The following is a 23,099-nucleotide window of genomic DNA, read 5'->3' as shown; positions in this document are numbered from 1 at the left end:
AAATGAGCACAACTCTCTCTACTAGTCGTTAGAATTCACAGCTGTACCAAGAGACACTTTTGATTAGACTAAAGGTCACCCAGGACAAATGTAGAACACTGCAAATGAACTTTGAGTTCTCATGGTAGTTGATCCTGGGAGAATATTGCAGGCATAGTATGATTAACTGAAGTTCTCATGAGTCTAGCAATAGGTTCAAATAAATGGGAAGAAAAAACTGCGCTCAGAGTTGCTCCTTTTTCCTAGGAAAAGTCTTTTTTTTTTTTTTTTTTTTTTAATGGATGCATTAATTGGACTTAACCCATGTGCAAAGTTTATGAACTTCAGAGTATGGCAAACCTTGGTTGATTTCCTGAACATGCCTGGGAGAGATATCCTTGTTATCCTTGTTCTCCAGAAAGGCACGTGAGGCAGGAAGGTGGATACTGCATGAACTCAGTGTGCCATGCTGCCAGAGTCCAGTTTCCTAAGCAGGTTTTCTTCCATTCTTCATGCTTTCAATTGTTCCTCTCAGTGCCTAATGGAGACACAGCAAGTGCAGAAGTGAGAGTTAAGTGGGAGGAGGAGGACAAAGTCAGAGTGGATTGTTAGACCAAGACGCAGGCTTTGGAAGTATCCAGGGGTAACTGACAACGTGGCTCCATCTTTCTCTGAGGTTAGCATCTTTAATTATTAAACACAGAAGTTTCATCAACATTTGGACTCCTTGGAGACAACCGGCAATTATCTCAAATTCTGTTCCCACTGCCACCCCTCCTCAACTTCAAAGGAAACTCATTACCAGGCCCCAAATTCTTCAAATTACTTTCCCATCATCTTAAATGATGTTTATAAGTAGTTCATAATGAGAGTCTAATCTCACCCTTCAGATTACTAAAGGAGCTCACTGTAGATAGACTGTGATAAAATTATTCCAAGTCAGGGTGATTATCTTTGGATCATTCTTCACAAGAAGATTTTATTCACTGGTTTGTTAAAATTTTAGAAGATATTTTATGTACATATATTTACAAAAATAATTTATACAAACTTCTTCCAGACTTTTATTTGCAAATTAACATCCAAATGAGACTTCTTTTCAAAATGCAATATTTTATGTCTTGCTGATGAGTCATTAAGAAACATATTAAATTGTAATGAATGTAATGAGCTTGTCTTTGAGGTTGCCAGTAAAATATAGTCTTTGTTTTCTAGAAGATTGTCAACTATGTCTTTGTTTTCTAGAAGATTGTATTTCATGTAACAGAGATCAAGACGTGCCTGAGATTTCAAGCCTATATTCATAGTCAGAAAGCCTAATTCATTAATTTGAAAAGTGTTCCTATTTTGGTTTATCCTTGACATCAACAAAAGAAAAAAAAGTAAACAGAAAATAGGCAGGTAGAAATGGATATGAAGTTGTCAGGTGTCATATTTTGTTAACCAGGATGTTTTTCAATGACTATTTCCATTATTATTTCTTAAAAATTTAAATAGATACTAGATGGTTAAAGTAGGTGCTAAGATTTTTTTTCTTTTTTTCCTGGAAATCATCTTTATATTGAACAAAAGATTCACAAGTACATCAGACTGCCCTTGCCTTCCTGAAGTCTTTCTTCTTCTCTACCTCTTGTTTCCCTTCCTCACAGTTGCCTGCATTCTCAGACAGGCTCTCCCCTCTGGCAGTGAGGTATCTATTGGCAGCTAATCATTGTGTCCTTCCAAGCTGCAAAGGAGCAGATGGCCTCGGGGGGAGGTATGTGAGGGGGAAAAGCAGGAGTCTGCCTTTAAAAATTTCAAGATTTACAGTGACAGATAGCTACTGAGTAACAATTACAATTATGATACAAAGTGATATGATCAGTTAGGATATGCAGAGGTTGCAATGGCAGCATGAAGAAAAGGAATCTGATACAACCAGAGGAAGCCTAAGAACATTAAGTGGCAACCATCAGACAGACAAATTTGCAGAGTGGGTAGACCCCAGGGAGTTGTCAATAGCATGATGCCCACTATACGTGTAAAAAAGATAGTTAGGCAGTAAGTAGACGGAGAGATGGATTGATGGATAGATAGAATCTATAGCTCAGCTTTTGTAGATCCCATCCTCAGAGGACCCTTGCATCCTGACCCAATCTCCTCATGCTTATGGTAGTTCTCTTATGCTTTACTTCTTGTTCTATTTCTATAATAAAGTCAGAAAAGTCATTTGGGGAGACAGAAGCTGGGAAAGGTTATACTTTACACAACTGGAAAAACTGCAATTAAAAACATTTTAAAAGATGGTTTAATACCCATAAATCCTTGTGCATTTCGGAATATATCTGATTACCTGTTTAGGATCAGGCAACATAATCAAAATGGAAACATTGCTATGTGAACACGTTATTTTTTATCCCTGAACTTATGGCACTATAGGCTAAATCACTGGATACAGATAGGAAATGTAGAAGTGCTTTGGAAGCCTAAAAGACTACTCCCAAGGAGGAAGTCAAAAGACATTCAAAAGGGAGAAAGGCAGACACAGGTAAACAAGGTAAAAGGCAGGTGGAGTGTAGTCATTATTTCTCCCTATTCTCTGGCTGCTCATGTGTGAGCAGCCTACTATGGTCCTGGGCAGCCCAATTAAAAGGGGCATTGTAAAGAGATAGGAGGCCCAAATAGATGAAGTGGAAGGAAACATAGAATGGAAAGAGGAGAGAAATCTTGTTTGGCAAATAAATTATAAAGTAGTTGATGATTCGTTTCTCTAACAGTGCATTTAACTAAGGTAATCCTACTGTGATTCTTGCTATGGGGTCCCCATTCTACAGTAGAGAACAGCAGCCATCACAGGTCACTTCTTAGCCACTGCAAATAATTCAACCCGAAGAGCCCCAGTTACAGAGACATAGGCAAGAAGGAAGAGTAAAGTGTGTTTGCATAGTGCACAGACAGTATTATCATTAGCATGATTATTGTTTGAGGAAAACCAAACAGAGCAAGAAGAGCCTGTATTTTTTCACTCTTTATGGAATGCTTTGCTAAATACAGACACAATTGTAAATCCTTCTGCTTCTAGGACATTTCATTTTGTTTGGATCCTACTGGTTTCCTGACCAGTCAGAGAAACCTCTTGCAGTCTGTGAATTAAAACACAGTATCTCCTCCCTAATTGGTCCTGATGTTTGTAAAGAGCTGTTTGAATTCCCAAAAGGGCCTGAATAGCAAAAGAAATGTAATTCTATTACTTTAATGCCTACGTAGTAACTCAACTAATGGCTATAAAATGTTGCCAACAGGGGGCCCCTAGGGACTTGGAATTATCTTTTTATCAAAAAACATTAATGGATGTTTGTATATAGAAGATTAAAAGAAAAATGTACTACATGGCTAAATTCTATATAGATAAGATTAATTTGTTTGTAATAAGCATACTGGTTGAAGAGGAAAATACATCCTGCTACATAGTTAGACACAGTCCACTCCTACATGAAATTTGAAAATTCCCTCTTCTTCCCCAATGTTTAAGATATTTACATTACTTTTCTTAAGTCCTTTTGGGGATCGTCATTTTCTTCAAACTCCACCTTCTTTCTTATTGCAGAACACAAAATATTACCCTGTTTCTCTTTCTTCCACCAATAATCCACTCCATGACTTTGCTGTGTTCTTCCCAATAGGGTCTGTGGAGTGGGTTTTCATCTAACCTATTCCTCATGTTCTCTGAAGACAAATGTGCAATCTCTTGTCATGTATTGATTTTGAAACAGACAATAGCTGATATTGCAAATGTGGGAAAGTTATGAAAGTTCAGACACATAAAGTTATTCAGATCCCAACCCCAAATACCTTATTTTCTCAAACAGCTCTCATAAGCTCTCTAATAATGTTCTTTTTTTCCTCCCTCAAGTAATCTAGGTGTCCTCAAGGAGAGGTTTACAAGTGTCCCCAGGCCCTCCTGCCTAGGGATCTGAGCTGTCCGAGGCTACAGCTCCTCTTTCCTGTTCTCCAACCAGGAGTCACTCTTGCTGAGCGTATTAGGCTTGTCCGGCAGGGCGGGCTCAGTTGTGATCACTGAGTGCCAATGTTAGCCATGGCCTCTGGCAGAGTCAGGAAGAAGGGCTCCCGTCCTTTTGTGTCACACTGTGTTAGATGTGGGACATGAGCCCAGTGGGCTAAAACAGCTATTGAAACAGTTGCTCAAGTTTTGTTATGGTGCCTCTCCCTAGGACCTAACATGTGGCCTGAGGGACTGGGCTGGGCATTGAGTAGTGACCACTCGCTCCATGTAGATTCCTCCTACACCTTCTTTGAATTCTAACATTTTGTTACTCAGCCCTATTCCTGGCTTCTTCCTCTCTTAGAATGAGGTGTCTCCTGGGGGTACCTGCGTCCTCCCTGAGAGTGGAATTTTGCCTGGTACTCCACTAGACGGTAATGTGCCCAGATCATACACTTTCCAGCATCGGGTACAACGCTGGCTTGTTCCCAAGAGGCTGCTCATTCCCAATGCACTAGACCTCCATCTGGCCCAAGCCACCAGCTTAGGCCCAGAGAGGCCTGGACTCTGCAAGTGGATGGCAGAAAGCCAGGCTCAAGCTGAGATCCTCTGCACAGGGATGGTCTCTGCTTCCTAATTTTGAAATAGTAATAGAAGACCTGGCTGTTGGCCCTCTGTTGTCCATTTTCTTTCTGAGTATAGGGGTCACCAAACTCTTCCGAGATAAAAAATATACATTTTGAAATATTGAGTTTTGACTCTCTGTGAAGGCCTGCAGGGGGACATCAGGGATACCTGAATGGTTGCTGTCTGTTGCCTTTGGCCTCTGCTGTGTCACAGCCATGACCCTGCTTGGGCATTACTGGACAAATCTCAGAAGCATAGTCTTCTACCGATTCCTGGTTATCTTTTGACAGATTCAGAATTTAGTGTGATCTGAGTTGATAAGATTTTCCTAATTTCAACTTTCACATCAAGATGGTATGCAGCAAATTATATGTGATAATTATTAAGGATAGAGCAGATTTCAGCTTTGCGACTAGAAAAATACAATCCAGGCTATTCATATTTGAAAAATCTTGAGAAATTTTCTCCTGTGCAGAAGAAACCAACTTCAGAAGTCATGAACGTGTTAGACAAAGATAAGAGCCAAATCTAAGCTCAATAAAATATTTACTCTGACAGCTGTCAAGTTTGCATTTGTTTAGAACCTGAAGTTATCTGTCAGTTGTCTGTGAAATTCACTGCTTTAGCTTTCAGCTCCCCAGATTCTCTTCTATTTGTTACCATTTTTTTCTAGCTTCCTTTCTTCAAAATTCACCCACCATCTCTCATAGCCCCACTCCCATTGTGATTTCATCTTTCCCTGTGTCCTCAGAGGTCTCAGCAATCCAGCAAGATAGTGTACAATCTAGCAAGGCTGTACAGTGCTTGGTGCCATGGAGCATTTTTTACAGCAGGTTCTGTAAAGTTGACTGTAGGTTTAAAGCAACCTTTACATACTATCTGAAGTGAGTTGATGTATGAGTCAATGTTTGGTAAGTACTCAGAGATCCTTACATTAAATGTAAGATCCAAGTGCACCATATTATTGCTTCACTTTATTTGTCTTTTGTAAAGCACCTGGTACCATGACAATATTCACTAAATAAATAATAAATGAAACACACTTCCTTCTCTGTTTTAATAATGTACTATTCATGCAATTTTTTTTTTCTCAGAACAAAGAATCATTGTAGGAAGTTGCTCTGACAATATTAGGCTGATATCTTATTGCAGGCAGAATGAAGAGATAAAATGGCATGACACAGGATAACTGATAAAGTTTCTTTTCAAAACAAAGGAGAACAAGGCAATAACACAAAATATGATAAGCCAATAAATGATTCAATAGAATTAATACAAATACGAATGTAGTTCCTTTGATATTTTAATGCTTCTCTCAGTTATAGAACAATACCCACATGCCCAGAGGAAAATTCAAATTATAGTTTCTTGATCAATTCTATGTTGTTTTTCTTAAAAGAAAAATCTGTTGTCTTCTCTGTTATGATTCTGTCCTTAGGGAATCATGCCAGAGATGTTTAACAGAGAGCAGAATCATTGCCAAACATTTCTAGTGGGAACTGAGCTACCAAATATTTCCCTCAAATTATAGAAAATTGCCATTTGTAAAGTCCACATTATATTTAGCTTCTTAATTTAGGATTAAACATCTGTAACTTATTGTTAGGACATCCGGAGAGTTTGCAAAATTCTATAATAGGAATATTGTCTCTTTCTTTAGTCCCGTGGTGTCTCCAAAGAAAGTTGTTTTGATCCCATTTGTAAAGATTTACTGATGGTCAAAGGAACCACTATGTAATTTTAGAGTAAAAAAATTGCAATGTAATGTTGACATGTTTTCACCCCAAATTGCCACCAGTTGACCAAGGAGTCTGATAGTGGTCACTGTTTAAGCTGCCTCACGTACTCCAGCTGGGATCCAGTGAAACAGAAGGGGCAACTTTATCTCTCACTCCTTGGGCATCAGCTGGAGGCCAAGATGCTGCAGTAACACAAGCCTTGGAGGAATTTAGGAATGGCCGTGATTTCCCCCTGTAGGCTCCACCAACAGTCAACTAGGAAATAGTATGACTTATTCTTAAAACATTAAAGAATGGACAGTGATCTTTTAATGACTAAATTTAGCCAAGGGGCTTAGAATTTCTGAAGGGTCAAGGGAAATGTAATAGAACTTGAGTCTTGCATTTACAAGCTTTTCAGATTAGCTTTAGTTCAGTTTCTTCAAACATGGTCAAGGAAAACTTCTGAGAAGACACCACATTGAAGCTGAGCTTTGAAGGATGATGAAGACATAGGAATAAAATTCAAGAGGAGGTTTTCTGGCTAAAGGAGTAGAGTGGGTGAAGCAAAGAAGTGGGAAGGGACATGTGGGCTTAAATATTCATCGGAGCTCCCCAGTAGCCCTGGAGGTACAGATGAGGCTAGAAACATGTTATAACACTCTGTTCTCCCAAATTATTGGCACTGATGTTATTTTCCCTGGAAAGGCTTATCTGACCCTGGATCAAGTGCCCTTTCTCTGCTTCTAGAACCCTCTGCCCTTGCTCCAATTTAGTTCTTAGAGAAATATATGCATTTATTTATTTTTTCTTATTTGACTTCCTCTCTCTGTTTTAAGTTCTTTAGAGAAGGGTCCTTGTCTTCACCACTTCTGCCTTCTTACTGCCCTAGACAATGCTTGATAGGTGCTCAACGAATATTTTTTGAACTGAATAAACAATGCAAGCTGTTCCTTAAATGCTGCTTTTAAAATGTTTTAAAGTTTGTTCAAAGGCCTTAGACTAATTGTTTTAAAGGCATAAACTAATGTATTAATAATGAATGTGAATATTTTTTATAGTTAAACTATTAAAATGAAATTACTCTAGACCATTATAGAGAGAACAGAATGCAATACCAGATGAGTACCTTTTGGGTCCACCTGAAGGATTTCAGCTGTCAAATTGTTAAAGTACCTCTTTATAAAGGAGTTTAATCTGTGTGATAAATTGCTTATATAAGGGACTATTCAGATAGCAGTACAGTAAGTCCTCACCTAACATTGTTGACAGGTACTTGGAAACTGCAACTTTAAGCAAAATAGTGTATCATGAAATTTTACCATAGGCTAAATGATATAACAAGAATTAAGTTCCTACAGCATATTTTTGATCTCAAAACATCAAACTTCTGAATAAACACCAAAATACTTTGGATATTAAACATTGAAATAAATTTGAGTTATACATAGATTTAAGAAAGATTAATACAAACAAGCAAGATCATTGTTCAACTGCTTATTCCAGTTCAGGGTCGACAGTGGTCAGAGCCTATCCCAGCAGCTTGGGGCACAGGGCAGACACCAACCCTGAATGGGACACTTTCCCATTACAGGGTGCACTCACCCACACTCACTCAGGGACAATTTAGACACACCAATGAACTGAATGTGCGCATTTTGGGGATGTAGGAAGAAACTGCAAGACCCTGAAAGAACTCACACAGACATGGGGAGAGCATGCAAACTCCACAAAGACAGCGGCCCTGGGCAGGAATCTATTTTTTCCCTTCTCATCAATGTTATAATGAAATAATATTGAATGAAACATTATTTGAGGACCTGCTGTGGAAGTGGGTAGAGTCCTTATAATCTGCTTGGGAAAAACTGTGTTGGAGAGAACTTGGACATGGGGTCAGAAAACATGAGACAGCTCTGGAAATGGCTGTAGGAACCTGAGGAAACTATTCAATCCCTGATCTTCAATTTCATATCTGCACACTAACAAACAGCATATCAGCTCTGCTTGCTTTGCAGAGTTGGGAAGATAAATTAAGATAATGTAGACATGAGATAATAAACTACAAAGAATTCTCCTTTTTCTTATCATAATGGTGCAAGAAACAAGTTGAATTGATATCCCAAATCCCAGGATGTTTTTTATTCACAAGTTCAATCACATATTCCAGAACTTAGGACTTCTGATTTGATATGGAATCCATTGATTGTACCCTCACCTCTTTCTAACCTGATAATGAAAAGAATATAAATCACCAGTAGAGACCAAGATGCTGCAGTGACACAAGTCTTAGAGGAATTTAGGAATGGCCATGATTTCCCCCTGTAGGCTCCACTAACAGTCAACTAGGAAATAGTATGACTTATTCTTAAAACATTAAATAATGGACGGTGATCTTTTAATGACTAAATTTAGCTGAGGGGCTTAGAATTTCTGAAGGGTCAAGGGAAATGTAACAGAACTCGAGTCTTGTATTTACAAGCTTTTCAGATTAGCTTTAGTTCAGTTTCTTCAAACATGGTCAAGGAAAGCTTCTGAGAAGACACCACATTAAAGCTGAACTTTGAAGGATGATGAAGATGATATAGGAATAAAATTCAAGAGGAGGTTTTCTGGCTCAAGGAGTAGAGTGTGTAAATGTAGGGTTACAAAAGTTTATCCTTGGCAGGACACTGTATACGCTCTGGTATTTAACACCAAATCCCAGAGTCAGATTCAGCCTCCAGGTAGTTTTTATGTACAGCTTATTAGTAACTGCATGGAAATATCCAATAGCAGGTTCTGGCCACAGTTATGTTGAGTGCTGGCGGGACAGATGAGTTCTATTCTCCAGAACATTTCTCCAATTTTCTGCTCCTTTCCAGGCTGTCAGGGGGTGGCTTTTACCAACATGCTGAAAGGCCTGGCCAGTTTTCCTTCAATGCTGCTCAGACTAGGTTACAGGGAGGGTTGGCGTGTTCACCAACTCTATTTCTACACTGACTGTTCTGACAAAATTTAAACCTGATAGGGATTTGTCACTCCCTGGTGGCCCTTTGTCTTGGTTTATGACAGGCTTATTATCCTTGATCTTCCAAACCCAGGGAGTAGAGGATAGGTGTTTGATTTCATATACCAGGTACTATTGACTTTAATTATCTTCTTGAAATCAGTCCAGCCTGCAGGGATGAGGAACTGAAGTCCCAAATCACCCCGTAGTTTGGACAGTCTCTAAAACCACAATGTGCATATAAAGCTTAGTTATGCAGTATTTGTCAGGAAAATGCCATATTTTGCTGAGTTGTGATTTTCTGATATGCCCCATTTTAAATTAGACCTTTTCGTGTGTGTGGCAGATTTATAATTCTGACAGAGAAATAGCTATAAAATATAAAATATATAACCAGCCAGGGCTGGAACACAGCCATATAATTTCTCCATTTGCTCTGCTGAAATTGGTCATATGTAAATCCTCTTCTTTGCTTGGTGGCAGGGTCCATGGATGGGAAAACTGGAAGAACATTGTAGAGTGGGAGTTAGTCATATCATGTTTAACAGCATTGAGAGTCAAATATTTTTTCTCAATTTCAAATAATTTCTCTTAAATTTTGGTTAGTTACTTGGGTCCTGCTTAGTATATCGTTTAGTTCAGTCAACTGTGGAATTAGAGCTTGATAAAAAAAATATATAGCCAGGTGGCCAGACACTGTGGCTCATGCCTATAATCCCAGCACTTTGGGAGGCCAAGGTGGGCAGATCATGATGTCAAGAGATTGAGACCATCCTGGCCAACATGGTGAAAACCCATCTCTACTAAAAATACAAAAATTAGCTGGGCATGATGGCATGTGCCTATAGTCCCAGCTACTCGGGAGGCTGAGGCAGGAGAATTGCTTGAACCCGGGAGGCAGAGGTTGCAGTGAGCTGAGATCGCACCACTGAACTCTAGCCTGGTGACAGAGCAAGACTCTGTCTCAAAAATATATATATATCTGAATCTGTAAAATTAAAGTGGTGATATCTGTCTTATCAGCCTCATGGCCAGGGAGGGGATTCTATGGTGGGAGGGTGTAGGGGGTAGGGTGTATGAAATAGAAGGCTCTCCAGAGACTGTGATGTTCTATAACTGTAGTGTATTGTCATCACTCGGCCTACAAATACAGATATTTGAGAAACTGATAAAATGCTGTTGAAAAGAAGGCGTTGTGTTGTGCCCAGAGACATCCCGTGGCTCATGGGGAAAGGATCGCCATCATGGGCTGCCATATGGACCTCAACTTACAGGCCCCCATGGGGACAGAAGTCACGACCTCGATTTTGGAGATTGGTTCAGTGTAGGAACCACATTCAAAAGTCTTCCATGTATAAATTCAGAGAAAGTGACGAGCAAAAACGTTAGAAGCTGGTAGAGTGATGATTAGACATGCATTTATTTGCTTTACTTTAATGTGGGGTTTTAAAAAACCGGTAGACTCTAACAACTTTGTCAAGATGCCCATCCCAACTTAAACCATTCATTTCCTCTTTCTTTATCTCTTACACTCCAACTGTGGAGCAGCCTGTGGCTTAGCCGGCAGCCAGGCATGGAATGGGGGTCGGGGGTGTGGATGTGGGAATGAGTGTGCCTGTCTTGGAAGCTGGAGTCCGGGGCTTGAGTCTAGACTGCACCTCCACTGAGTAACTCGGAAACCATACTATCTCATCAGTGCAGTTTGCCTACTTCACTGAGTTATTGTGAAGCTCTAAGCAAAAGCTCTACAGAAACTGTAGAGTCAGCCATGTAAACTATTTTTATTATTACTGTGTACATCAATGTGCATGAATGTGTGTTTATCAATGAAATAAGCAGAAAGGAGAAAAGACGCCATATTACATTTTTACAAATTGGCTGCCTAATTTGTGTCTTAGTTAAGCACGTGTCAGAATGCTTGGCTGCCCAGTTGTGGTTGTGAAGGATGTGTCTAGAAGTTACTGATCAAAATACATCCAGGAGCTCTGCCCTGGCTGCAGAAAGGGAGGCAATCTTCCACTGGTGATTTTCACATTTTATATTGAGCAAAAATAACTCTTTTCAAAAGTCTGTTTGATTGTCAAGAAGCTTTTCAAAAACATCTTCTGTAGGAACAAAAAGACCAAACCTTCCTGCCTGCCCACTTCTGCCCAAAGGCTCTCTCTCAGTTATTTCTTCCCCTCCTCCTACGTGCTTTCTACCCCATTCTTCCTTTCCTACACGCCTGCTTACTGTGTATTTGCAGTCCAGAAGAGGCAGCTGCCCACACAGATGAATTCAGTGGGTCAAGGGAGACACTGTATCCATAGGAACCTGAAAAGAGCCAGGCAGCCTCTGCTGTCCAACCCACGTGTTTTGGTGTGGCCAGACTGGCTGATGAAGGCGTTTTGCTCCAGTTATGACACTTAGGAATAGACAGGGCAGAAACTGCCAGCTTTGATCCAGACCCTGGGATGTAAAATGTGCCCAGCGGGAGCCACTGTGGGCAGTTGTCAATCACTTCCTCTTAACCCGCTCCTGGGATCCTGCCTCTGGCTCCAAGCTGAACACTCCCAGCTCCTGGCCAGGCTGGCTATAGCAGGTAAACTAGAAGAGAACCTGAACTGGGAGCTTATTCTTTCATTCCACAATGATCAAATATGTACTAAACACCAGATACTGTGTAATAGTATATAGTAGTAATAGAGGAAATAGTATATAATAGTAATAGAGGAAAACCCAAATAAATAAGATATGGTTCTTCCTTTTAAGAAGTTGACAGTTGAATGGGAAAGACAGAAATGTACACAAATAATTATAATATGTGACAAGTGCTAATTCAGGACCAAGCACTGTGGGAACCACTGGAGGAAGTCACAACCTCTGCCCAGATGCTGGGAAGGCATAAGAGAGGTGTTTTTTGGCCAGAGTTGTGAAAGATGACTCACATTCTTCCACATGGAGGAGATAAGCATGGACATTTCAGGCACAGGAATTTGCAAGAAGAAAGGCAGGGAACCAGGAGGATGTTCGAGGAATTGTGAGTGTCCAATGTGGCCGAAGCAGAGTCTTCAGTGCGGGTGGACGGGGCAAATGAGAGGGGACTGGTTGAATGAGTCAGTTTGGAAAGGGGCTTGAGAGCAGTGCTAATGGGATTGAATGAAAAAAGAAGCCAAGGCAGATATTTTAAAAATACCTTTCATAATGAAAATCTAAGCCTGCGGAAAGTCCACTGCCGGTATTTATGCTAGTGACATCATCAAATCTGTGTTTTGGATGGGAGCTCTGGGGCAGTGTGGAAATGTACTGTTGAGGGAGGATGGAGAAGCTGAGTCAGGGAGGTCCATTAGATGGCTGTTGAAAAGCTATAAGAAAGAGGCTATGAGAAGCCACAGTAAGGCAGAGTCAGGAGGACTGAGGAGGAGCAGCTTAGTGGGGTGTTAGACACAGTAAGGCCCCAACTGGTTGGGGAGAATGGTTTGGGAGTCACAAATGTTCTAACTTAATGGATGAGGTGGAGGGATAGGAGTGTGAGTAACCCATCCGGGGAGCCCAAGCCCAGGAGGAAGCTGCTGGGGAGGATGGGAGAGCTTCCGACTCTACTTTCCACTTAAGACAGCAGTTCTTTGTCAGCTATTGAGTTCAAGGGCTCTGAGTTGGGAAAGGCCAGGGGCTGAGTTCAGCAGGCCTGTGTCTTGGGACTAACCTTTAAAATATTTGAAAGCAGCGATTTAGCCCTCCCTTGGCTTTCTTATCACTAGAATAAAGCCATCTCAATTCCTTTAATCTTCCTTCCAGGGCCTTCAGTAATTTGGGTTGATCTGTATTATTCCTCTCACTTAAAATGCAAAGCCCCAGGGTAAGATAACACATGAATATTTCTCAAGTTATAGATGTAATTATATTTTTTATGTTTGTTGTGTACTCCTAAGTGAATATTACTTTAATTCCCAGCTTTAACACTTTATACTTATTAAATATCTTCTTTTGCTATGAAAAATTTAAAATTTTTAATTTATTGTTTTTCACCTGCTCACTAACTATTTCATCCCAACAATATGCTTACCAGCCCTCCCCTTGGTAATCAATGTCTTCTCAGGAGCCCCTGTGGTGAGCTTCCTCTTCTCATGACCTGTTATTACAGAATTGCTACATTGACATTGAAAGCAATGGCAAAAACTGCCATTACTTTTGCACCAACCTAAATTTGGGTAAAGTTCCAGACTCTGATTTCATTAAGGAAGGATATCCCCCTGGCCAAACATCAAATGAAGGAACAAACACAGCCTGTCAGTACAGTGGTGGTCTGGGGAAGTCTTCTAGGAGGTCCAAAGACTGAGTTTGCACTGGAAGAAGGACTGTGCTGGTATCTTGGAGTTCTTTGTCAACACAGAGAGAAAACAGCACACACTCTTAATGATGTTACAGTTGGAAAGCATTGACTGAACAGTATCTGGCCTAATCATTTTAGGCCTTCTGAATACCCTGCCTGACAGGTGAAAGAAAAAGACATGGAAATTTTAGGAAGTCCTGAGTTTCATTCAAAGATATTAATGAAGATGTTCCCCGACCCAGAGAATTCTTAATAGTTGGTCCCGCAGGTTACAGCTTGGAGGGATCTCCTTTCAGCCAGCCTTGCTCCTTCCAGAATGGTGCTGTCACTGACTCAAAGCCTCCTGGACCAGAAGAAGGTGCCCAGGAAGCACCTCCTGGGTCAGAAGAAGGTCCCTCCCCTGGGTCTTGCTACCTCCCTGGCCTCTACCAGCTCAACAAGGCCAAGTTCCTTCGCCACATGGCCTTGGCATTCTGCTGGTTCCCTGGCACTTTTCTCTTTGCTGTCCAGGATTCTTTGATGCCTTCACTTTCTTTTTTCCTTTCTCCTTTCCTCCAGCCGGCCTTTCTCATACAAACCATGTAACTCAGAAAATTTTTTTTTTTTTAATTCTCCCAAGGATGATAAGTGTCACTCTAGTTTATAGAAGTTAATTCATTTGATACAATGGGCATTAAGGCTTAATTCTACCATGGCAGTTTGGTTGAGAAAAACTGTTGAGACTATGGAATATTTTTCCACCCTGGGAGTGGAGAAACGCTAGTCCCCTCAGTCCCACTTCTGTCACTAATGACATTTGTCTCAAATATTCTGATTTTGTTGGGAATTCTCTCTCATCTATTAATACCAAGGGCTTAGGTTTTTATAAATGTTAGGGAGAAAGAGACTGTCAGTGTTCCTCCCATGCAAACTCCTGCCCTGATGCGATGGGCTCAGGATTATACATTGGGGAATTGTTTGAATTGGGGAAGGACCAAAGAGGAGAAATACTAAGGGAGAAGAGGGTCAAGAGATTGTCTTCTTATTACCTTTAGATGACAGCTATCTTAAAATATATCAAGGTCTAGTAAGTGAGACAAGAAGTAGTAGGCTTGTCATACTTCAAAAGATACATGTGTTAAAGTTAAAATACTAGTTGCTGAAACTGATTCCTCTCAAATTTCAGTCACTAAACAAAATAAACATTTATTTCTTGTGCATATCACAGGGAGGATGGGGGTGGGGGTGTGTCTCTCTTCCACACAGTCATTCAGGGATCTAGGTTTCCTCATCTTGGCCTTGCCCTCTCCCTGCCTCCAAAGTCCCTTGCATTCAACTGGCATATGAGAAAAGAGCAAGGATCACATGTGGGAGGATTTTATGGACCAGGCTTGGTGAGATGTGTAACACCTGGCCTACATTCCACTGGTCAGAGGCAGTTCTCTGGCTCCAGCCAACTGCAAAGGAGCCTGGAAAAGGTAGTCCAGCTGTGTGTCCATGAAGAGGAAGAGGATGTGGGTGTTGGTGGTAGCCAAAGTTTGGATGTTTGAGGATCATAGATTTTGGCTCAAAATGAGATGCTAATTACTTGTGAAAATTATTATGCTCAATGGCAGGTAACCTCATGAAGTAATATGCTTGTTGTTACTAGAATGTTGGTTGCAGAACAAATTCCTGCCATTTCCACTTTGGAGTCATGTAATTACAGTTCCCAAACAGCATAGCAATTCTTCCTACTCTTTTGCTTCCACTTTCCCTGTGGTGCAAAATGTTTGGTTTATATTACTGACCAAAGAGTGGGCCACATGGTTTTACCTCTTCTGGGGAAGGTCTTTTTAATTTTTCTCTTTTTTCTTTTCTATGATTACAAGCTGGAGTATGAATGTTTAGGTGGCCTTGGTGGTCAGCAGGCAGGGCCCAGAGGAGCTCTGTGTGTGGGGAGGGTGAGCCTGCTCATTGCTGGTATACATGCCTCTGGGGACAAAAGTTATCATGGTCCTTTCACATCAATAGAGCATAAGTAAAGGAGAGCATAATTACCATAAGGGTAACATTCCAGGATCCTAGTATTTTAACATTGGAAGATATATTAGAATTCATAGAGTCGAACCCTTTGTGTGCTGAATATGAAGAGGAACAGAGGGGCCAAATTCTTTGTCCTCAGGGTTATACAGCTAGAATGGACAACACACAGTTAGAATCTGGGCCTCCTGACTCCTAGGCTTCAGCTCCAGCTTGCTCCTCTCACCAACAAAATGTCAGGATTTTCCTGTCTTGAGGATATTGGTTGGTGCAAAAGTAATTGCGCTTTTAGCTGTTAAAAGTAGTGTCAAAAACTATAATTACTTTTACACCAACCTACAAGTATTATTCAATCAACCTTGTCCAGATCCTGGTTGGAACCATATAGAGACCCGGAGCCATGGGAGGCGGGAGACAGATTTGGTTCTGCTTCCAGCTCTGTGTGACCTTGGCTGTGTGGAAGGCCCTTAGGTTCCTCAGATATAACCCAAATAATTTGATTAGATCAGTGGTTTTCAAATGATTTTCATATAGGGAGGTGCAATGTCTTCTGGAGCTCCCTTAGTAGCTATTTTGGCAAACAGGAATGGAGTTTGGCTATTTTATGTATCAATTCCTTGTTGACTTTTGTTAGAAGTTTCCATGACTTAAAATGATTTGGAAACCCCTGGAGGAGATAGTCTCTGAGGTTCTTCCTGTCTTTAAAATTTTATGTCTCTTCTAAGTATACTTCATGCATTTCATAATTAAGGTACTTCATAGAGAAGCTGTTTAATTCATGAAAGAAGACACGAAGCTTTGAGTTGTTCAAGAACAAACCAAGGTTTTCTGTTTGTCACAGTTGCAGATTCAAATGCCTTTGGGATCAAGCAGGTAATCTAAAGGAGGAAGGACTGTGTCATGGACTGAGTGTGTCTCCCCCAAATTCACTTGTTAAAGTGCTAACCCTAGTACCTCAGAATACGACTGCATTTGGAGATAGGGTCTTGAAAGACGTGATTAAGTTAATGCAGATTCTTTGGATAGGCCGCAATCTGTATAACTGATATCCTTATGAGAAGAGGGAATTTGGATGCAGGCACGCACAGAGGGAAGATCATGTGAAGACACGGGAAGAAGAGAGCCATCTACAAGCCAAGGAGAGAGGCCTCAGAATGAAACCAACCCTGGCGACACCTTGATCTTGGACTTCTAGCTGCCAGAACTGTGAGGAAATAAATTTCAGCTGTTGAAGCCACATAATCTGTGGTGCTTGGCTACAGCCGCCCTAACAAACTAACACAGAAAGGTGTGTATGCATGTCAAGGAATGGGGAGTTGGGGGGACCCCGGCAGTTCTGAGTGAGCTCATCCCGGTTGAAAGGGGAAGGTGCTCTTCAGCTGGGCTGATTGTTGCCATCTGGGAATATTGGCTCAGAGGTGCCAGATGTTCTGAATTTTCAAGTGAGGCAAGACATTTTTTTAAATGTGAAATTTCTCAATTGTTAAGATATATGACATGGGCAAATAAAACATGTCTGTGGGCTGAAGTTGGCCCACAGACCACTAGTCTGTGACCCCAGGTTTGAGGAAACAATTTAAGTGACCTCATGAAGCAGGACGTAACTAGAGAGTAAACATTAAGAGCTGGAATACTGAATTAGAAGCCAGGACACCTGGCTGGCTTTCATGGCTAGACTATCTTGCTGTTAGACCTCGAGCCAGACCTCAATTCCCATTCATGTCAGACGAGGAGGCTGAACTCCCTTCCAGCAGAGGCCATCGGAGATTTCAAGTCTGAGTGCCATATTCTGTAAACATCAGAGAATTATGGCCAAGATAATTACTCTCCACTTGGCTATTTCTAAGAGTAAGTGTCTGATTTTCTAAAGTCAAAAAGAAAGAGATGGAATGTAATTAAATATTTAAGTACACAGGAGTAGATAAAATATCCCCATGTCTCAGAAAAGGCTACTCAAACTGGGAAAAAACAAAACAACAACAACAGCAAAAAACAGGAGAAATTGCTTCAAATGACTGTCATTAAAAATATTGGCAAAAGAGAATAAGAACTTCTGCCATTCATTATCAAAACCTGCTATATGAAGCTGTGTTCCTTTGCTCTTGTATTAGAATTGTCACTGCAGGGTTTTCTTGGCTCATTTTTTTTTTTTGGTCAGCATTTCAAGGACAAGGTATGGTAGACATGAACTAATAATAATAATGACTGAGCCCTTACTATTTGCCAGGTACTTTACATATACAGGCATTTCTTCTATAACATAAAATTACACTTTCTAGAAAATGTTGCTGTCTGCAAAACTTGGCATAAAAAATAATAGGACCTCTGGGAAAAATAGGGCCAAGGTAGACCATTCAAATCTCATGCAACTGTGATTAAGGAAAGCAATCACTGCTACCCGGGGAGATCATTTGGACCACCTTGGCAGCAGCTGAGAGGCTAGAAGCTGCCACATGGGTATTAAAATGCACAAAAGCAATAAAGATGAAAAGCTGGTAACCCTTTAATTAGACTGGCACTGGCAGGGTCTGGGACAGGGCAATGGAAATGTAGCTTGGAGTCACAGGGCTGTTGTTAAGGAGCACGCAGGAAGCCAGACAACCTTCCACAAGCTGAGAGCTCACGAGGCTGGAGGTGCACCTACCTGAGAAGGTAGCCCTGGTGGCAGGTACTCATTTAAACATTTCCTGGAATACAGCAAAAAGATTTCAGCTGCTGTTGCAGCAGCCAAACCTCAAGCCTTTTCCTTCCCATTGAAGGTTATGGTTCTACTCCTGCTATCTCAGGACTTCTTGGTTAGCAAAAATTACCTACGAAATTATGGAAACCAGTGCAGTTTTCACATTATACTGATGTCATTTCTCTGTGATCAATCTCTGATGGGCTAATTCGTACTATGGAAATGGTAGCAGAACAGAATGTATTATCTTATTTAATTCTCACAATTCTATGAGGTATTGGAGGGAGCGGTGGTTTCCACATTAACATGCATCAGAATGACCTGGAGGACTTGTCAAAACAGATCCTGCTGTTCTATACCCAGAGTTTCTGATTCAGTAGGTCTGGGGTGGAGCCCAAGAACTTGCACTTCTAAGAAGTTCTCATAAGGTACTGATGTTGCTGGCTGGGGGACCACATTTTGAGAACTACTGTATTACAGGAAACTGATAATGGGCAAGATTTTATGACTTGCCCAAGATTGCTGTGGGAATGGACCCAAGGCAGGCCTAAAACTTGGGCCTAATGAGGGTACTAAGCATGAGAAATAGACCTTTTATGACCTATAAACACTTAGGAATGTGCTGAGGTTGGTTTCAGTAGTTACTTGCACCTAGTTAGCAGGCAGGTATGTAGCTTGGGCAACTGGAGGGATGGGTTTGTGGTCAGCAGCAGCTGTATATTTTCGTGGGGACTGGGAGACCTGGGGGGTCTATACCTCCACCTGCTGGCATGCTGTGTGGTCTCCTGTTTTGTAAGACATCTCCCTCAGTTTCTGTATCACCTGCTGTTTAGGAATTTACTCCTGGTGTGTGTCTGTTAGAGTCCCACCACCTGTCACATGATCTTTCCCTGGAGGCAGCTGGCAGGCACCCGGCCCCAGGATCTCTGACTCTAGCACCCAGGAACTCTGACTCTCGCACCTGTGTCCTCCCCTGCTATGGTCTGAACGTTTGTGTCCTTTCAAAATTCACATGTTGAAATCCTAACTCCCGGTGAGGAGGTGGGGCCTTGTGGGAGGTGATTAGGTCACCAGGGCCCAGCCTTATGAAGTAGGCCCAAGGGAGCATCTTTGTTCCTTGCATCATATTAGGACACAGTTGGAAGGGGCCATGTATGAGCCAGTAAACAGGCCCTCACCAGACACCAAATCTGCCCATGCCTTGATCTTGGACTTTGCAGCCTCCATGACTGAGAAATAGATGTTTGTTGTTTCTAAGCCACCCGGTCTATGGTACTTTGTTGCAGTAGCCCAAACAGACTAAGACTTCCCCCGGCTGGCTGCAGTGCCCCCTGGAGACTTTTGTGAGAGCTTCCCAAAAGAGAGAAGGGAGTTTCCCTCTGACTGGCTTTTACCCCCATTGAGTGTGACTCGCTTCAGGGAGACATGAGACAAGGTATTCGAGTGTGGTCGCTCTGTGTGCTTACCAGATCTCTCAGTAACTGACTTTGCTTACTTTGCTTTTCAGGTTGTAAAATTCGTGGGGCAAAGGTGGTATAGAGTAATGATAGGAACACGAATGCTGTCCATTTTTACTGTGAAAAAACTCCCTATTTCAGAAAGGTGTACATTAGGGTTGTGAGGTTGTAGGCTGAATTAAGATTGGAAGAAACTCGCTGATTATTATTAAATGCCTCTCGATATTTCAGAAGACGTTCCCCCACCCTGAAAGTATAATGTGATAGAAAGAGCTATGGAGTTAGGCAACGTGTGATTTGAGTTGTGCGATAATGGGAAAGTTACTTGTTTAGTCAAAGCCTCTGTTTCCACTTCCATCAAGTGGGATAATAATATGTACTTCACTAGGTTATTGGGAGGAGAAATGACCACCCGTACTGCAGATACGTTTCTGATACCCACAGCTTCCTGGGCAGGGTATAGATTAGCTATATCTTTGGTTTCCCTGAGGTAGCACAATGGACCCAATAAAGTTCTTATAAAATGTGTTGTTCTCAATTTTGCACTTGCTTTGAAAGAACCAGAAACCGAGGTGTGGTGCCATCTCGAGAAGACAGAAGCAGAAGCCTGCCAGAAACTGGCTTGGTTGAAACTCTGGTTCAAAGCATCAGGAAGCTCGCCATTTTCCCTAACTTCTCACTAACATATATACAAAGTGATTTTTAAAAAAGATAACATGTACAACACTGAAAAATGAAAAATGACTAACAACCAAATTCCAGCATTTTGAAGAAACTGACATTAATTCTAAGCCAGATGGAGAGAACCAAGAATAACTGGTGTAGCTTTCCTCATATGTCATACCTCCACTTTGCCTCCCCGATTTGAAGACCTGGTGCCTATATCAAACAGAAACGTTTCCAGTTTTGTGAGGAGAGCAGAGTGCCTCTCTTTACGTTGCTCCCACAGCCACCTGCCCCTCTGCCTCTTGTCCCCACTCAGGCTGCCATCCTGTCATATTTAGACCAAGACCCCAAATCTCAGAAAAAAGGTGATCAGGAAGTAGTGGTGGGCTGACAATGGTCCAAGGCCTGTGAGTGGGATGGATACACCCTTGAATAATCCCCTCCCCTTGAGAGTGAATGGAAACTGTGACTGGCTTCTAGCCAGTTGAGTAAGGTGAAGGTGATGGATGTCACTCCTGTGATTATGTTACATTATCTAAGAATTGTCCTAGTGGGCTGTAACGAGAGATTCTTTTGCTGGCCTTGAAGAAGTAGGCTGCCATATCATGAGTGGACCTGGGAGAGGGCCACATGCAAGGAACAGAGGGGTCCTCTAGATGCTGAGAGCAGCCCTGGCTGACAGCCAGCAGGAAAGCAGGAACCTCCATTCCACAGCTGCAAGAACTGAATTCTGCCAGCAGCCCCATGAGCTTCGAAGAGGATCTCAAGACCCAGAAAGAAATGCAGCCAGCCAACACCTTGATAGCACCCTTGTGAGACTCTGAGCAGAGGACCCAGCTAGGCCATCTTCAGACTCCTGCCCTCCAGAGATTGTGAGATAATAAATGTGTGTTGTTTTAATTTGCTAAGCCTGTGGTCATTTGTTATGCAGAAAAAAATAAACAAACAAACCGGTACAATGAGTTATAGTCTTCATGATGTAAGCATTGTGGCAGGAAATAAACTCCCAGGAAGCAGAGCATGCTGGAAATGAGAATGATTAAATGGTTTCTCTGGAAGCAGAAACCAGATAGTGGAGGTCAGGGGAAGGTGCCACCTCAAGAAGACTGAAGGAGTCTGTGGGAAGTGAAACTTTGCCTGAGAGCTATAGATATACAAACCTGTCTTACAACTGTAAATCTGATAAAGAGATTCCAACACCCTGCATGTGACCAAACAAGGGGTGAGAAGGGCCAGAGAAAATCAACTTTTCACAAACTTACCAAGAAATATCCAGGAACAATAGGAAAAGAAACTTACAAAATCCTAATGTGAGACTAAAGAGAAGCCTTCCTATTGAAAATATTAAGTTCTTTTTCTATAGATTAATCTATAATTTAATGCCATCCCAATAAAAATCTTAATGGCATTTTATTTGGAATTTGACCAAATAATTCTAAATTATTCAGAAGAATAATCCCTTAAGAATAGCTAATATATTTTTGAAAAGAATAATAATGAGGGTGTCTTTTTGCCTTATCATAAAATTAAACCCGTCTTAAATTCATGATGATTATAATGTATATAGTATCAGCTCAGGAATAGGAAGGCGGGCTAATGGAACTCAACAATATAAGCCAGAACATACCCAAGGCTATGTACGTACACTTGTGTATTTGTGTTGTTTTGGTATACAATAAGAATATTATTTCTAATCAGTTAAAAAAAAGACTGGATAAATCTATAAATGGTGTTGGGAAGAATGATCAACCAATTGGTACAAACCATTTATATCACTACCTCATACATGACACACACACACACACATTCAATCAATTAATAATTATGTTAAATTAAGTTTAGCTCAAAGCTGTCTCCTTACCTATGAGACTTTTGGCCTAAAGTTTCCTCCATACGTAGTGAACTGAAACCCAGCTGGATGTGTAAACAGACTGCAACCTACTCTTGTACAAATCACCAAGCTTTAGCCAACGAAAGGCAGCTGATAGTTCATACCAGGTTCAAATAAGGCAAACACAGAGCTGTAACCAATCAGGCTGTTTCTGGCATCACTTTTTAATTCTGTCTGTAAATTCTCTTTGATCACATGCAGTGCTGGAGTGTCTCTGAGTCTATTCTGGTGGTGGGGGAGGTGCCTATTTGCAAACCGTTCTTTGCTCAATTAAACTCTGTTAAATTTAATTTGTCTATAATTTTCCTTTTAACAATTATAAAAGATAAAAATGTATAGGTTAAATAAAATATGAATGAATAATTTTGATGTTTTTGGGGGTAGAAAAATCATTTCCAAGCAAGATACCAAAGCCAAGAATCATTAAAGAAAACATGACTGTTATAGTTGATCTCACAAACAATGAGAACTTCTATGTGTCATAAAATTTCACAAAAATCTTGAAAGGCAAACAAATAGAGGGGAAAAAATGTGACATAAATGCCAGGTGTTGTTAAGCTTTGAGCTTTTACTAATCAGTTAGAAAAAAATAACCAATTGAAAAAATGAGCCAAAGCTAAAAAGAGGCAACCACAAAATACAGCAGCCCATGTGTTTGCTTAGCTCTGCATACTTTTCTTTTCCCCCAGAAATTGTGATTTCTCGGGCTTCCAGGAACAGCACTGTTGGGGCACTGCACTGCTCCCCAGACTCACTGTATTTTTCAGGAGCTGTCCAGTACCAATCATCTTTCTGTCAAG

The 23,099-nt window shown here is 41.1% G+C and overlaps 1 long non-coding RNA gene across 1 annotated transcript; it reads right to left on the bottom strand.

Annotated features, from left to right (window-relative positions):
• Window positions 1-254: 254 nt before the first annotated feature.
• LOC135971114 (uncharacterized) lies at window positions 255-22,366 on the bottom strand. Its single transcript, XR_010587195.1, has 2 exons — window positions 22,270-22,366; window positions 255-517 (listed from the first exon to the last, which is right to left on the bottom strand). It is a non-coding gene; the product is annotated as an uncharacterized lncRNA (long non-coding RNA).
• Between the last annotated feature and the right edge of the window lie 733 nt (window positions 22,367-23,099).

Source organism: Macaca fascicularis, chromosome 6 (genome assembly GCF_037993035.2).
Source record: "Macaca fascicularis isolate 582-1 chromosome 6, T2T-MFA8v1.1".
NCBI lineage: Eukaryota > Metazoa > Chordata > Mammalia > Primates > Cercopithecidae > Macaca > Macaca fascicularis.
This window is presented reverse-complemented; position numbering and strand designations above follow the sequence as displayed.